Source organism: Eucalyptus grandis, chromosome 5, assembly GCF_016545825.1.
Source record: "Eucalyptus grandis isolate ANBG69807.140 chromosome 5, ASM1654582v1, whole genome shotgun sequence".
Taxonomy (NCBI): domain Eukaryota; kingdom Viridiplantae; phylum Streptophyta; class Magnoliopsida; order Myrtales; family Myrtaceae; genus Eucalyptus; species Eucalyptus grandis.
Window position 1 is genome coordinate 14,582,080 of NC_052616.1, and position 17,574 is coordinate 14,599,653.

Below are 17,574 nucleotides of genomic sequence, written 5' to 3' on the forward strand. Positions count from 1 at the left end.
TCGGTGATGGTCGAGTAGATGGGACGTGGCAATAGCTGCAAGAAGAAATCGTGGCAGAGATGGAGAGAGCTGCTGCGGGGTCTTCGGTCAACAAACCGAAGCTTGTTGCTGGAGAAACTCAGCAAATGGGACTTCAACGTGGCAGCTTGAAGCCAGGGGATGAAACGTTCAGTGGATAGGGTGGTGGCCGACCGGTTGGGGTGTTGGCACCAGGAGCTGCAGCAAAGGAATCGGTGGAACGGCCGCAAGAGAGAGAGGCTTTGGTGAAACGGCGCTCGCTTCTTCTTTGCTTGACTCTCGGTCTTCAAGCAGCGGTAAAGAAGGGTAGGAAGGAGGCTGTCGCATGGAATGGGAATGATGGAAGGGAAGAGAAGCAACTCACGGCAGCTTGGGGAAGAGGATGAGGAAGAGGCGGGGCCTTGGCTTGATATTTTGTAAGAATCTCCTCCAAGAATCACTCTTGGCCAAGTAAAAACACTTGGCTATCACCAAACCATCCAAATGACTCCCATAACCTAGTCGATATTCTTATCAAGTGAGGGGATGATACGAATTTCACCATTTGAACTTCAATTTCTCAAATAAATTCCCAAATTGAGGTCCAATTTCGATGTAGAAAAATCCCAAGAAATTTTCTATAAATCTCCGACACACACAGGCTCAACCCAAAAGTCAAATTTCCCATTAATTTAGCCAATCTGAACTTCGGCCAAATTTCCACGACGTCCGAACCCAATTTCCGTAAAAATCTCGGGACCTCCGAAAAATCTTCTGAGACTGAGTTGACGTTCCTAAAATAGCTTGTGACATCACTGAATTTTCGATTTCTGAAATCTGACTCAAATCGACGGTTAATTTCACTCCGGCGTGCTTTTAGTGTGACCTAGACTACCGGGTAGTTTTCAGAATTTTTTTAGGGCAATTGACTCGTGGTCGATTTTCTTTGAGCCACAATGAACCCACTCGACACATTGGCGACTCTCAATTGTCGTGAAAATCTCGAGGGCTTGACTACCAACATAGGGTACCAAAACGATAGAAAATCAAATTAGTGCCGTTCGACAAGAATTTTCCAATTTAGTGGAGTCACCCACGATCGGCCACACATCTCGCGAACCGACCTATCTTTGATCTCAATTCGATCTTTAACGTGCGCAAGAATGACCTCTAAAGATGAACACGGTCGAGAAGCCGCTTCCTGGTCGAATTCTCAAGTCTATTGCCTTAATATTCTTTAATGGCATACCCGGCTAGTCTAGTTATCTCGAGAGTGATTAGTTCTGAGAACAACCCTATAGACACGTCAATGAAATGCTCGATTAATTTAATAGAAAACAATACTGAAAATTCTGGATGTCACATCAAGTTTCCTAGCACAATGCCGATAAAAAACCCAACTCCAATGCCAATTAGCACAAATTTCCACTCTGAGTTGTACAGGGACTCTTCACCAAATTTTTCGTGGGGAGATGGTGGTAATGATAAGTTATCCCCAACATTTGTGCATTTTTTTTGGCAAAGGACTTCCACATAACCCCTCATTCATGGCAAATGAATCGATTGAGAATGTGTTGAACTGACTCCCTTGCGGTATTGGTCCCAACAATTGATTATCAGAGACATTGAAATATGAAAGAAATGTAAGCTGAGCTAGCTTTTGAGGGATCTCTCCAGAGAGCTTATTTCAAGAAAGATCTAGAGATTCTAGCAATGTCAAATTTGCTAAGGATGGCGGGATGGAACCGATTAGAATGTTGCTTGAAAGGTTAAGAAAAATAAGTGACTTTAAATCTCCAATGATATCGGGTATTTGTCCTTCGAATTTGTTATTGGAGAATTCAATTTGCATAAGTGCAAATGGAACCTTTGAGTATTCCCTTTCTACACCTTTATTCATCAATTTCATGTCAAAATCATGCCTTACATTTCTGGATAGATATAGAGGTACTGAAGTTTGCATATATTCCAACCGTTGCATACATATTCCAACCATTCTTGCCTAGTTATCACTTCCATTGCATGGAAACTTTGCAACAACTTGCAAGGAAGTTTGCCACTGAAACTATTATATGAAAGGTCTATGATATGCAAAGAGCTGAAGTTAAATTGGCTTCGATATGCTTCAATTGGACCATAGAACTTATTGGATTTCAAGATAACAACTTTCAAATCGGTCAACTCTGATAGCCAAAAAGGGAACCCATCGAGAATTTGATTGTGAGCAAGGTTCAAATACTCTAGCTTTGTACAATTCACCAAAGATCTTGGAATCGGCCCTTGTAATTGATTCTCTGAGAAGTCTATAATCTCCAACATACAGCTTTTTGGGTAAGCACGAGGAATCATGCCCACAAGTTTATTTTTCCTAAGATTTAGAAATGACAAATAATCCATATTTCCCACACATGAAGGAATTGTGCCATTCAAACTATTGTTGGACAAATCCGAAAGACGAGGGATCCGCCACTACAAATAGATTGAATTTCTCCGATGAGGAAGTTGTGGGAGATATTATAGTAATATACTAATGGAGGAGGACTAGGGATGTCTATTTTGAGCTGGTTAGAACTAATGTCAAGATAGGTCAACTCGGGTAGTGGTAGATTGATCTGATTATTGTCAAAGCCCATCAGAAAATTGTGGGAAAGATCCATAGAGAGCAAGGATTCTCTGCTACCATTCCACATCCACATAGGAACACTCCCTTTGATATTATTGTGTGAAAGATATATCTCCTTTACTCTGCCTAGGTTGGCTAAAAACTTGGGGAATTCATGTAAGTTGCATGAATCTAATGTAAATAGGAAAGTTTTGGAAGGGTGGCATTGATTTCGGCCTTGCTTGCAAAAGATATGCTGTTGAAGGACAAATTTAACATTCTCAATTTCTTGAGTTTGTGTAAATCCACAGTGCCACTCAAATTATTCCAAGAAAGATCAAGAAATTCAAGATCCTTGAGTTGCCATATTGAGCATGGAATTTTACCTTGCAAATTGTTGTAATAAAGTCGAAGCAAAACCAACTAAGTCAAGTTCTTGAATGAATATGTAATAGGACCGCTTAACTGACAATCTGCCAAATCTAAAAAATACAAGGACGGTGAGTTTGGCTATCGATTGAATCTCAACATTTCATTTTTTTTTCTTGTTAAAGAACATTGAGATTAGATGAACTATTACCTGCAAGGTTCAAATCGGTGAGTTTTGCCAAGTTGACAAACCAATGCCCAATACCACCACTAAAATTATTGCCACTAAGATCTAGATATGATAGATCAGTAAGATTGGCAAAGAAAGCAGGGATTTGACCATGAAATTTATTATATGATAAATCTAAATGAGCAAGCTGAGAAAGATTGCCCATTGAAGTGAGAAGTAAACCTGAGAAATTACAATCATCAATTGATAATTCATTCAAGAAAACAAGGTTTCCGATCGAAATGGGTATTTCCTCAGAAAAATTCGTTCCCCCAAGAGACAAGAATTTGAGGGGATTACCCCAATCTAAGTCGGGAATAAAACTAGAAAGGTAGTAATTTCTGCTAATGTCAAGGGCTTTCAGGTTTGGTAATTGAAAGATCCTTGTAGGAAATTCTCCATGGAATTCACATTCTTCAAGTTTAAGCGACTTCAAAGAGGAGAAGTTTACAAGTACATGAGAGAATGGTGATGACATGTTTATATAAGAGAGATCAAGTTCTTTAAGCATATTTAAGTTTTGAATAAAGTGTTCTATGTTAGGCATCTTAAGAATATTCCTATAATAAAGATTAGGAGACAGCTCACGATCCCACCCCGATTTCAAATCAAGAGAAACTAATCTGGGGAGCCGTGAGATATCTGAAGGGACATTTCCCGTTAAGTATGAGCCAGAGAGATTAAGGTAATGTAACTGAGAAAGATTGCTGAAACCATATGGGATTGAGGAAGAGTTGAAGTGATTCGAAGCAAGATTAAGCGATTCCAAGTGGAGTAAGTGAAAGAGGCTAGTGTCTGAAGATAAAGTACCAAAGAGATAGCCGTGGCTAAGGTCTAGGCCTGTCACATGACCAGTGGCCTCATCATACTTGACGCCATCCCATGAGCAGCAATCTCCATGTCCGTCGAGTGACCATGATTCAAACTTTGGGTTAACACATAGAAGAGTTGTTCTGTTGATTTTGAAACTTTGCTTAAATTCCATTAGGGCCGAGCTCTCATCCGAACGGCATAGTGGCTTAGCAAGTGGAGTACAAATCAACATGAGAAGGACAATCCATGTACAAAACATGAAGAACAATGAGGGTGCCATATTTTTGTTTCGTTATTCTGCTTTTTGGTAGAGTTGGTTTTCGGTAGAGAAGCTTTTATAGATGGTGAGAAGCAATTCAATCGTGGAAATTTCATTGGCCATTCAAGCACTATAACCATCTGAAAAGACACTTGACTTTGATTGAAGAAAGAGTCACAACAGAAATTAAATATCCTTTAGACTTGTGCTATACATGGCCAAAGTCTTAGGATGTGGATTGACGGAAAAAATCATTTCATTGCTTGTATGCTTTAGAAGATGTCGAAGGTTTGTCCTTCTTGATGGTGCATTAATGGACATATTTGCAATCCTAATTCCAAGGATTTGATCTTACTAAATGAAGAGGGAGTTCACACCATCACTTGTATACAAAGAGAAACATTTTTTTTTTTTTTTTGTAAAGGTAAGAGATATATTGAACTTTAACCAAAAGCTATATAGCTATAGTTGGTCCTCAAAAGTGACATCTCACATTTTTCCCACAAAAAGGCCAAAATTAAAAGACCCGTGACAAGACTTCTTCCCGTTTTTTAAGTTGATGAACTAGGATATTCCTAGTCCTCAAATAAAAAAAAAGGTAAAGAAAGAAGAAGAAAAAAATCAACCACCGGTTCAAACTGATGGAACCTCTTTTGGATGAATGGAGGAACTTGCTTGTGGAGCTGCTGGAGTAAAAATTGGAGTACATATGCAGAGAAGCAAGTGGTTGCAAAGATGCTTTGGCCCTGCTTGGAAAGGAGCAACATTTGCTTCGCACTTTGTTAATTGTTCCTTCGTTCCAGATATTATTAAAAAAAAAATTATTGTATTCCGCTGGGAGCATTTATATTTTAGACATTGCAACTTGATTTGTTCCATTTTATTTTGTTCAATATCCAGTGAAAGAACAATCCTCCATCAAATGCTTGTCTCTATGATTTTTATGTGTTTTTCTTGATTCTCGGGATTTTTTTTTTTTTTTTTTTTTTTTTTTTTGCTATTCGTTCTTTGACCATCAGCACATAATAGATCAAATAGAGCCGAAGGAGATTGTGATGCCATAGCTTTTATGGGGAGCAATTTTTGAGGATAGGAATTATGGGGCTTCTTATTAGCCACTCCAATTACTTCTTTATTAATTCTTCAGTTGTTGTCTCAAATAACCTACCTCCAATTTGATCAAAGGGGCAAATTTAATTTGCATACGAAGTTTGACTCGTGATATTACCTGATATAAACTAGTGAGAAAGTTAGATATCTATATTAACCACTCCAGTTAATTCCAAGGCTCCTTATTAGCCACTCCAATAAATTCTTTATTAATTCTTCAGTTGTAGTCTCAAATAACCTACCTCTAATTAGATCAAAGGGGCAAATTTAATTTGCATATGAAATTTGACTCGAGATATCACTTGATATAAACTAGTGAAAAAGTTAGATATCTTTATTAACCACTCCAACTAATTCTGGGGCTCCTTATTAACCACTCCAATTAATTCTTTATTAATTCTTCAGTTGTAGTCTCAAATAACCTACCTCCAATTAGAAGAAAGGGGCAAATTTAATTTGCATACGAAATTTGACTCGAAATATCACATCACCTAATATAAACAAGTGAAAAAGTTAGATTTCTTTATTAACCACTCCAATTAATTGTGGGGCTTCTTATTAACCACTCCAATTAATTCTTTATTAATTCTTCGGTTGTAGTCTCAAATAACCTACCTCCAATTAGATCAAAGGGGCAAATTTAATTTGCATATGAAATTCGACTCGAGATAAACAAGCAAAAAGGTTAGATATCTTGAGCGTAAATAACAAGCCCGTTTGACTCCTTGATGGTTCATTATTTCCATAGCTTTTTACAAACGAATCTACAATCAACATGAGAATTCAGGTACTGGCCAAGTGACAATTAAGAGTAACATACTATATATATATGTCTTGATGTAGATGTTGTACAACTTCAACTTATTGTCTAGTCCTCTTGGCTTTTTGTTTTTCTAAAATAAAAAATTTAATGTAAGGAGTTATAAGCAAATAATCATTTTCTTTTTTCCAAAAGGGAAAGAAATGGTCACACATCCACAAGGTACAAATTTAGTCATCTTCTCATGCACACCTTTATTGATGGTTCATGTGCAGTTACAATCGCATAGTTGGTCCTCAAAAGTGACATCTCATATTTTTTCCACAAAAAGGCCGAAATTAAAAGACTCGTGAAAAGACTTCTGCCATTTTTCAAGTTGATGAACTGGGATATTCTTAGTCCTCAAATCACAAAAAAGGTAAAGAAAAAAAGAAGAAAAAATCAACCACCAGTCAAACTAATGGAACCTCTTTTGGCCTTATGTGGACGGGGCTCAACGCAGGAGCCCGATCAGTTGAGGCTGTGTTCAAGAGCCTGGCCTGGGTCCCGATTTTCTGAATTAGAAATAATAAAATAATATTAACATATTAAAAAAATCGAAAATGATTAAGAAAAAAATCAGAAAATAGTTTAGAAAGAGGCCTTAATTAGTTTGTTTTTTTTCAAAGCTAGATGTAGCTTTAGTTTTATATAGTTTGCATAACCTTTAATTGAGGGGTTTTTAGTAAATACTTTTGATTTAGGTTAGGCTTAAAAGGTTAATCTTTTGGACAAGCAATTGAACTCAATATGAATTCAACTCATAGGGGACCATGTCTAGCATGGTTATTTCTATTTTTTGCCTAACTTGTATTGGGTTTACATTTATGCACTAAGACATATGTACTTCAATATATTAGGTGTTTAAATTCCCGCAATGCACTTCAAAACATTGATTGTCAATTGCTTTCCTAGACTAGGATAGGATTAGCATTATAAGACAATGAACTCCCTTGCAAAAACATTTGCATGATCACCTTGTGGCTTCAAGACCTTTATGATCATGAATGGTAACAAACAATGAGTGACCACTTAGATAACGCACTTTCAAGTTAGTGGTATCAAAATGGTGCTAATAGAAATGTTAACATGATCAAGTCCCCAACCTCAAGATCATTGGTTGTGTAGGAATCAAGCTGATGCTCTCACTTCTCGATTGATTTACAATCGATTTCAATAGGCTAATGGCAACTCTCCAACTCACCTAGAAATTGTGTTAAGAATTTTCAAAATGAAATGTCCCAACTTCGTGCGAGGTATGGACGTGAGAGAACCCGCGCCTAAATCAATGGACCGTTTGGCTCGTCTTTTGGGCAATACCCCTAAACTCGTTCTCTTTCCGACCACTTTAGAAATTTTAGGTCATGACAAGAGCCAAAAGGTTTCCTGACATTGCTTGGATTTTGGGTATTTGAAGTAATTTGTAAATATACTGAACAAATTGAAGATATCTTCCATGGAAATTTAAAAAGCAATGCGTAATTAGATTCCAGATGCTGCCCATATATTAGTTTTGAAGCTGTAATTGAAGCAGCTCAAGTTAGCACTGAAACATCCTATTTCTGCTGTTACCCGCATTGAAGTATGTGAGTCTATGTTATAATGGTCCGCCAATTGTCAATAGACATACCGGAAACGAAAGCTTTGAGGCAGAGATGGATAAGTGGACAAAGCCCATTGTGGTTGATCCAAGAACTCGGTTTTGATGGCTTGTAGCAAGAGACGGAACAAACAGGGAAGAAGCTGGGAATAGGTTAAATTCTCAGATGCCGTTGGATTTGAGAAGGCCTAAGGCAGACATAGTAATTGACAACACTGGATCACTAGAGAACTTCAGTGAGCAGTTCCAGAAGGCACTGTTCCAAGTCATGAGGCCCTTGACATGGACAGAATTTGCACTTTCTAGACAAGGAGTCTGTTGGCTCTTTTCCCGATCGCCGTCAGTGTTCTGGCATTCATAAAATATCAGAAATTTGGCGCAAATGTTTTTGGTGCTAAAATAAGTAACTCAATAACAAAATGAGCACCTCTCATCTTCATTATGAAGAGGATGCACATGTTATCTGTGAGTACATCAGCATACACACATTAATACATAGATATATTTGACTCGCATGTGATAGTTGCTGTGACTCACTTATTATTGTCCATCGAGTTTCTTTATCAGAAAAAAAAAAAAATCACATATATAGCTCATGAATCTAAAACATTGTTGCCTCTGATCAATCAACTCAAGTTTACATCTCCATTTCATTCACAAGTTCCACTCGTTGCCAGATTCTGTTATTGAACTCATATGTTTGTGTCGTCCCCTTGAGCAGGCATATCATTACTTGATTCGGATTCTGTCGGAGGTACTGATTAAGTCAACATGAATGCTGCGGCTCCAAACCTCTCATGTATTGATGGCTATATCTATTAGGCATTTCGTGAAACTAGAATTATGTGTAAGAACTTGATCAACTCCCGGTGATGAATTTATCTGCGTTTTTAAAAGTAATCTGGTCTATTTGAAGCGGGTGTTTTGGGGTATATATGCGTTGAGGATTGCTTCCTCGAGTCTTTGTTGATTGTCAAAGAGATGTATATGCGTTCATTGTTTATTTGAAGGTCTTTCTTGACTGAGGAAATATTTAGGAATGGTTCATCGCCACAACTAGAATCAAATCCACGCCAGTGAGTATGTGGAATGCCTAATATCCCTGCGTCTTTTCCTTTGATCAAGATGACTAATGTCCATCTCTGTTAAGTGAAAAAAAGAACAACAGAGTTAACCCACTAATTTAATATAAAAAGTTTGCTTAAGATAAGTTCAATTGCGCTGTCTATTGTATAAGCTGTTTACATCAATAGTAAATCTAAGTAAATCTATTGTTCAGTAGGTCGTGGGCATCATTCTGATTGCACAATTACCGTGCTTGGTCTCCTCAATTAATTATGCATTCAAGATTTAATTAGAAGTCGTCATTAACATATTATGGGCCAGATAGAAACCCGAGTAAGATGGGTTTGCAAACTAGAGATATGAATATGGGATACGCTAGATTAATTTAACCACCACGTCGAGAAAATTACTCAATATCAGTCACTTGCTTAGCTCCTATCTACTTTCGAACTAATAGAGCTTTCCTTTCATAGCTTTGCCTTCTCAATGGTGTCCATTTCACCAAAGAGACTCTTCACTTATATAAAAGCATTTGAACTTGTATACGGCGAATCACGCAAAAGTACGAGAATTGCTCGTGTGCAAATAAGTTCAACACAGAGAGAGGAGAACCTTGAGGGCTTGCTCATGGCGCCTGTACTTGCGCACGACGCCTCCTTCCTCTCTCCACTTGCGAATCGTCACCACCCGCACTGTGCTTCACGTACACCAGGCTCAGCAGCCTCTTCCCGAGCGTGTCTCCGCCTTTTCTCTTCGACGCCATTCCCGAGGTGGAGGCGGAGGCAGCCGACGGGCTCCCCACCGGTGCAGCCTCTGCCGAGAAGTGGCAGTTGACGGTATGAAGGGATGCGCCCGTAGAGCAAAGCAGCATAGCATTCGGTGCCCTCAATTACAGAACAAAATTGAAAAATGAACATAGTATTGCTAAATAAAAAGAGGGGCATACAAGTCTAAAGAAAGTTCTCATAAAAGATTGTGGAGGCGGACATTACCCTTTATGGAAATAAGATGTATATAACATCTTTGCTTCTAAGATAAAAATGTCTAAAATGCTTTACTGGTGGTCGGATCCTTCACGATGGAAAGAAGACTAATTTGACCCGGAGCAACATATAACTCCATATATTTCCCCCAACTTGTTTATAGCTTCGGTTCGGAAGTGCCACATGCTTTGCAATAATGAAGACGACCTAGCTAACCCCTATAAGTAATCGCAATAAAATGACAATTAATTCTTTTAATTGGTTATTTTTATTATTTTCATCCATTTCTATTTTTATCTAAACAAAGCACGATCTAAAAAATATCGATTTATTTCAGAATTCAAGGAGGACTCCCTTAGCTAGGTGAATGCAAATCAAATGAAATTCGACTAAATTTATTCCTAACACTTAGCTGCCTGATTGAAACCAGCAATTTATTATTATTATTACTACTACTACTTCTTTTCCAGAACGTGCATTTCTGCAGATTTCCCTATCTTCCTCTTTCCTTTCTTTTACTCTTTCGTTTTTTCTTGGTCAAGGCTCTCCGTCCATCATTTCCTAAACACACAAGCTTCGATCTGGTCTTCTTCCCTTACTATTCACGACCAGGCTGTTCAACCTATAAGCTCAACACTCTCCAATGATGTCCATTCTTCACCTTAAGCAACAAAAGCACGTGAGCATTTTGCCTGAGAACAACATTTACAAGCTTCATACAGGGAGCAAAACATGTCTTGCTCCACCAATGATCAACTCCAGTCACCACGTGAATCCATACAAACGTCCATTGGCTACCACACATACACCCAACCAGAATGCTCAGGGGCCATATGGAACACAGAGAGAAAACGAAGTAACACAGTCACTTCGAAGTCATGGCCATGACTTAAAATCAAAGGAACCAGAAGCAAGACTAGCGAATTATATGCACATATCACAATCTGAGTATGAGATAAACGTATAAGCATTCAACTTCAGAAAGACAACCTCTCGAATATATATGCGATCTCACCCGGTCGCTTTCACGAACAATTAATGATCGGTTCAAACACAGAGCACAGAAGCATCATCGAAAAATCGGTACTCGATTTTCACTCGAGCTTAAATTACAATGTTCGCACTCAGCTTACTAAAACAGAGAAATGATGAACATACCTTGGAGATGTAGCCTCTGGCCACCAATGGTGATAGAACAGATAATCAAGTTCTTAGAGCTGTTGACTCGGATGATTGGCACCGGCAAAGAAGCTTCAAAGGAAGACTCGAACTCTTCGGATATCTCAGCCTCAAAACGGACTAGAACAGAACCAGACGATTCGGGAATGGCAAACGGCGTCGACCGGTGGCCCGAAATCAATGAAGGAAACCTATTAGTGAGACGAAATCGACGAGAGGAGTTCAACAATTAAGTCTCGGTGGTTTTTGGCGACCTCTGTTCCCTGGTGCGGGTGCTCTGTTTCTGCTGCGAATGAGCTCGAGCGGCTGGGATGGCCAACAGTGACTGGAGGTGGTGGACGGTGGATTGATGGCGATGGAGAGAAAATCCAGAGGAAAAATGGTCATCGTGTATTGCTTTGCTTCGCGCGCGTGCTCATTTCTTTGCTCCAACTGCTTCGCTCCTCTCCTCCATCACGTGCGCGTGTGAGCTTTAGAGACGAAAGAGAGAAGAAGAAGAAGAAGAAGAAGAAGAAGAAGAAGAAGAAGAAGAAGAAGAAGAAGAAGAAGAAGAAAAGCAAAGAAAGAAAGAGGCCGGGCTTGTCTATGAAGTCCTGTGGGCTCAATTCACATCAATCAGACCTGGGCTGCCCGGATTGGGCCTCGCAAGTGATGGGCGTATTGGACTGTATAGGGTCGAACCTAAGGACTTTCATCTTTTTTTTACCATTATTTATTTCTTAGTTTTTTTTTTCTAAATTCAACTAAACGATGGTATGACAAGAGGAATATTGTATGTTCTATCTTTTCGTATTTCCAGTGCAAACTAAACACATAAAGAGTTCTTTCCCAAAAAACACACACGCACACACACACACACAAAGGGTTACATTTATGATAGTGTCGCATAAGTATTTGACTACATGCACAACTCTTTATTTTTCAATGCCTTCCCAATCTTTTCCATCCTTTTGCCATTCTCTTGGAGTAGTGTAAGAACCACATGCTCTTCTCATCAATGATCAAGTTTCCTAGCACAATGCCGATAAAAAACCCAACTCCAATGCCAATTAGCACAAATTTCCACTCTGAGCTGTACTGGGACTCTTCACCAAATTTTTCGTGGGGAGATGGTGGTAATGATAAGTTATCCCCGACATTTGTGCATTTTTTTGGCAAAGGACTTCCACATAACCCCTCATTCATGGCGAATGAATCGATTGAGAATGTGTTGAACTGACTCCCTTGCGGTATTGGTCCCGACAATTGATTATCAGAGACATTGAAATATGAAAGAAATGTAAGCTGGGCTAGCTTTTGAGGGATCTCTTCGGAGAGCTTATTTCGAGAAAGATCTAGAGATTCTAGCAATGTCAAATTTGCTAAGGATGGCGGGATGGAACCGATTAGAATGTTGCTTGAAAGGTTAAGAAAAATAAGTGACTTCAAATCTCCAATGAGATCGGGTATTTTTCCTTCGAATTTGTTATTGGAGAATTCAATTTGCATAAGTGCAAATGGAACCTTTGAGTATTCCCTTTCTACACCTTTATTCATCAATTTCATGTCAAAATGCGTCCTTTCATTTATGAGTAGAGATAGAGGTACCGAAGTTTGCATATATTTCCACCATTGCATATATTCCAACCATTCTTGCCTAGTTATCACTTCCATTGCATGGAAACTTTGCAACAACTTGCAAGGAAGTTTGCCACTAAAACTATTATATGAAAGGTCTATGATATGCATAGAGCTGAAGTTAAATTGGCTTCGATATGCTTCAATTGGACCATAGAACTTATTGGATTTCAAGATAACAACTTTCAAATTAGTCAACTTTGATAGCCAAAAAGGGAACCCATCGAAAATTTGATTGTGAACAAGGTTCAAATACTCTAGCTTTGTACAATTCACCAAAGATCTTGGAATCGGCCCTTGTAATTGATTCTCTGAGAAGTCTATAATCTCCAACTTACAGCTTTTTGGGTAAGCACGAGGAATCATGCCCACAAGTTTATTTTTCCTAAGATTTTGAAATGACAAATAATCCATATTTCCCACACATGAAGGAATTGTGCCATTCAAACTATTGTTGGACAAATCCAGAAAGACGAGGGATCTGCCACTACAAATAGATTGAATTTCTCCGATGAGGAAGTTGTGGGAGATATTATAGTAATATACTAATGGAGGAGGACCAGGGATGTCTGTTTTGAGCTGGTTAGAACTAATGTCAAGATAGGTCAACTCGGGTAGTGGTAGATTGATCTGATTATTGTCAAAGCCCATCAGAAAATTGTGGGAAAGATCCATAGAGAGCAAGGATTCTCTGCTACCATTCCACATCCACATAGGAACACTCCCTTTGATATTATTGTGTGAAAGATATATCTCCTCTAATCTGCTTAGGTTGGCTAAAAACTTGGGGAATTCATGTAAGTTGCATGAATCTAAATGTAAATAGGAAAGTTTTGGAAGGGTGGCATTGATCTCGGCCTTGCTGACAAAAGATATGTTGTTGAAGGACAAATCTAACATTCTCAATTTCTTGAGTTTGTGTAAATCCACGGTGCCACTCAAATTATTCTTTGAAAGATCGAGAAATTCAAGATCCTTGAGTTCCCATATTGAGCTTGGAATTTTACCTTGCATATTGTTGTAATAAAGTCGAAGTGAAACCAACTGAGTCAAGTTCTCGAATGAATATGTAATAGGACCGCTTAACTGACAATCTGCCAAATGTAAAAAATACAAGGACGGTGAGATTGGCTATCGATTGAATCTCAACATTTCATTTTTTTCTTGTTAAAGAACATTGAGATTAGATGAACTATTACCTGCAAGGTTCAAATCGGTGAGTTTCGCCAAGTTGACAAACCAATGCCCAATACCACCGCTAAAATTATTGTAACTGAGATCTTGATATGATAGATGGGTAAGATTGGCAAAGAAAGCAGGGATTTGACCATGAAAATTATTAGATGATAAATCTAAATGAGCAAGCTGAGAAAGATTGCCCATTGAAGTGGGAAGTGAACCTAAGAAATTACAATCAGAAATTGATAATTCATTCAAGAAAACAAGGTTTCCAATCGAAATAGGTACTTCCCCCAAAAAATTCGTTCCAAAAAGAGACAATGATTTAAGGGGATTACCCCAATGTAAGTCGGGAATAAAACCAGAAAGGTAGAAATTGTAGCTAATGTCGAGGGCTTTCAGGTTTGGTAACTGAAAGATCCTTGTCGGAAATTCTCCATGCAATTCACAGGCTCTAAGTTTAAGCAACTTCAAAGAGGAGAAGTTTACAAGTACATGAGGGAATGGTGATGACATGTTTATATAAGAGAGATCAAGTTCTCTAAGCATGGTTAAGTTATGAATAAAGTTATCTATGTTGGGCATCTCAAGATCCCACCCAAGATTCAAATCAAGAGAAACTAATTTGGAGAGTCGTGAAATATCTTAGGGGACTTTTCCCAAAAGGTAAGAATTGGAGAGATTAAGGTACTGTAACTTGGAAAGATTGCCAAAGCCATATGGGATTGAGGAATCAGTGAAGTCATTCCAAGCAAGATTAAGTGATTCCAAGTGGAGAAGGCGAAAGAGGCTGTTGTTAGAAGATAAAGTACCAACGAGACAGCTGTGGCTAAGGTTGAGGCTTGTCACATGACCGGTGGCCTCGTCATACTCGACGCCATCCCATGAGTAGCAATCTCCATATCCATCTGGTGACCATGATTCAACCTTTGGATAAACACACTGAAAAGTTGTTCTGTTGATTTTGAAACTTTGCTTGAATTCCATCAAGGCTGAGCTCTCATCCGGATGGCATAGTGGCTTGGCAAGTGAAGTATGAATCATCAGAAGAAGGACAATCCATGTACAAAACATGAAGAACAGCGAGGGTACCATATTTTTGCTTTGTTATGCTGCTTTTTGGTAGAGTTGGTTTTCAGTAGAGAAGCTTTTTATAACCAATAAGAAGCAATTCGATCGTGGAAATTCCATTGGCCATTCAAGCACCATACCCATCCAAAAAGACACTTGGGTTTGATTGAAGAAAGAGTCGCAATGGAAATTAAATATCCATTAGACCCATGCTATACATGACCAAAGTCTTAGGATGTGGATTGGTGGAAATAATCATTTCGTTGCTTGTATGCTTTTGAAGATGTCAAACGTTTGTAACTTCTCGATAGGGTGTTAATTAACACATTTCAATCCTAATTCCAAAGATTGGATTTTACTAAATGGAGAGTGAGTCTTCTTCACACCAGCACTTGTAAATTTTACCTATAAAAGAGAAAATTTTTGTAAACCTTTTTATTATTTTTCAGTGGCTACGGTGCCACCAAACATATTATTTCATTCTTCCACATCCAAATTGGAAACCTCTTCGTGAAATGAATTTGATGATCAAGGATCATAAGCTATTTCCTTATTATTGATATGGTTAACCATTAAATTGGTGGATTATTTACTACTAATACTTCCTATTAAGTACGCATCGATACTCTAACCAGATGACATAAAATGTTTAGTGTTCTTCATTATTCCTCATTTATTTCTTTTGTGATTTTGCATTGATATAATAGTAAGATCCGGTTAGTTTCCGCATTAATGTTACAACATTTATCTTCTCATCCTTTACTAACTTCTGGAAATTAGATTTTTGAACGAGAACATTTCCTAAATTATATTCTTTATAACAGCCAAGATGTCGAAGGGGTTGCCCCTTGGCGCATAGTCACAACAAGCACTAGTACGTGTACATGCCGCTATACGTGTTAATTTATACAATGATATGACATGACTTTCTAGGACAGAAAAAGCAGTTAGAAAGATAGAATAAGGAGCAAGAAGATAGCGTCTCCATAATAGCCAACGGAAAACATGAGCTGAAATGAAGTAAACATAGATAAAGATCTTGATTCAGTTATACCCACTTCCAATTAAAACTAGACTATTGGATAATAATCAGTGTCACATAAATATATGACTACTACATCCGCAATTCCCGGTCAATCGGTGGCTTCCTGATCTTTTCCATGCTTTTGCTATTCTATTGGAGCCTGGAGAAGCGCAAGGATTCCAACTCACAAAGATTGCTCACCATGAAAGCTATGGCAATTGCTATCTGCTCTTCTAGGGCATCGGTGCTTTAATAACAAACTCAATTTTAAAAAAAAAAATATTAAAACAAATGAAGGACAATATTAGGTCACTGTCATTAGTCTCCGTGCTTTATACTCTTGGATCATTTTTTTTCTTAACTTGGTGTTTCATGCATGCTCTGCTAATTCTCAAAGAAGCAAATTCATTATGTACACAAAATCGGACTCAAGATGTCACCTAATACAAACTATAGAAATCCAAATAATTTGGGTATAAATAACAGGCACTGTCAATTGATCTAGCCACTTGATTATCTAATGGGTCAATGTTTCCATAACTTCTTATAACTAGATCAACAATCAACATGAGAAACCTTTCAAGTAAAATGATGATTAAGATCGACCATCCTATTTGTGTATGTCTTGCCATAAATGTTTTGCAATTTCAACATATCTCCACAAGGGACAAATTAGGTCACAATTTCATGCATGCCGTGATTATCATATGCAGTCACTATAGCATAGTCGGTCCTCTTAAATGGCATCACATATTTTTTCCACGAAAAGACCATGACTTTGAGAGGCCAGCAAAAAGTCTTCTGCCCATCTTTCACGCTTAAGAACAGGAGTCATTTTCCAGTCCTAGTCCAAGTCCTTGAATCATGAAGAACAAAAGATTGTAATCCTCCATTGAAAATATTGTCAACTTTTATATATCATTATCTGGTTTTATAAAAAAAATAATGACATAATATACGTGATTACGGTAAATTATAAACAAGCATAAATGTCTTGGGAAATATAGAAGTTCCGACAGAAGGCGATCATGACCGAGTAGATTAAAAAAGACCAGTGATACTAGATAGGCAACTTCTACTGAGGTCTAGGGACCGTTGAATTCGTCACACTCCATACCCTCCCACAAGCACTAATCTCCATTTCCACCGAATGACGACCCCTCTTCAATCCTTTCAAGGCCGAGCTCTCATCAGCGCGAGGATTAGCAAAGCATGTACGAAACGCCGAGATAGAAAATGATCCAATGATAAAGCGTGTGCACCAAGGAAGGTGACACGATATTTTCATTTTTTCTTTTAATTTAAATTTTTGTGTTTGTTATTAGCGCACGTATGCCATAGAAGAGCCAGAGGAGCTTGTAATGCATAGCTTTTATGGATGGCAATTTTCGTGGATAGGAATTCTGGGTGTCTTCTTATCCACTCCATAATTTTAATTATAAGTGTGGTAAAAGTCCTAAAACTTATCACGAAAATACAATTAAATTGTAATTTAAAAAAAATGCAATCAAGTTCTAGAACTTGTCATAAGAGTGCAATTGAGTCCTAAAATTTTATAAAAATGCAATGAAATCCAAAAACTTATCACCAAAGTGCAATCGAGTCTTAAAAATTTCAAAAAATGCAATCAATGGAATGGCTTAAGACTTAATTGTTCTTTTTGAAAGTTTTAAAATTC

General features: G+C 38.0%; 1 pseudogene; it reads left to right on the forward strand.

The window, feature by feature from the left end:
* Window positions 1-8,139, forward strand: part of LOC120286268 — a 69,303-nt pseudogene extending 61,164 nt beyond the window's left edge.
* Window positions 8,140-17,574: the final 9,435 nt, after the last annotated feature.